The sequence below is a fragment of the Theobroma umbraticum genome, unplaced genomic scaffold, assembly GCF_002168275.2.
Source record: "Theobroma umbraticum cultivar Fairchild unplaced genomic scaffold, ASM216827v3 scaffold_77.0, whole genome shotgun sequence".
Taxonomy (NCBI): Eukaryota; Viridiplantae; Streptophyta; class Magnoliopsida; order Malvales; family Malvaceae; genus Theobroma; species Theobroma umbraticum.
Window position 1 is genome coordinate 509,783 of NW_018397280.1, and position 254 is coordinate 510,036.

The window sequence follows — 254 nt, forward strand, 5'->3', positions numbered from 1 at the left end:
CTTAACATGGTTAATGAGCACCTTCATTTGGTCCATAGCATTTACTAACACAACTACTGTAGGCAGATTAATCATAACTTCATGTTGAGTGTAACAACCATTGTTTCGTTCTTTTAAGCTTCTTAATAAGTGAGCCTCTATAAGAGGTCTTGTTTCATAGCCCACCTGAAAGGATTTATCCTTTCAGAGACCTAGTCCATCATGATCTAGATTCATGCCCGCTTGTAGGGAGTGACATATTTAGCACACCAATA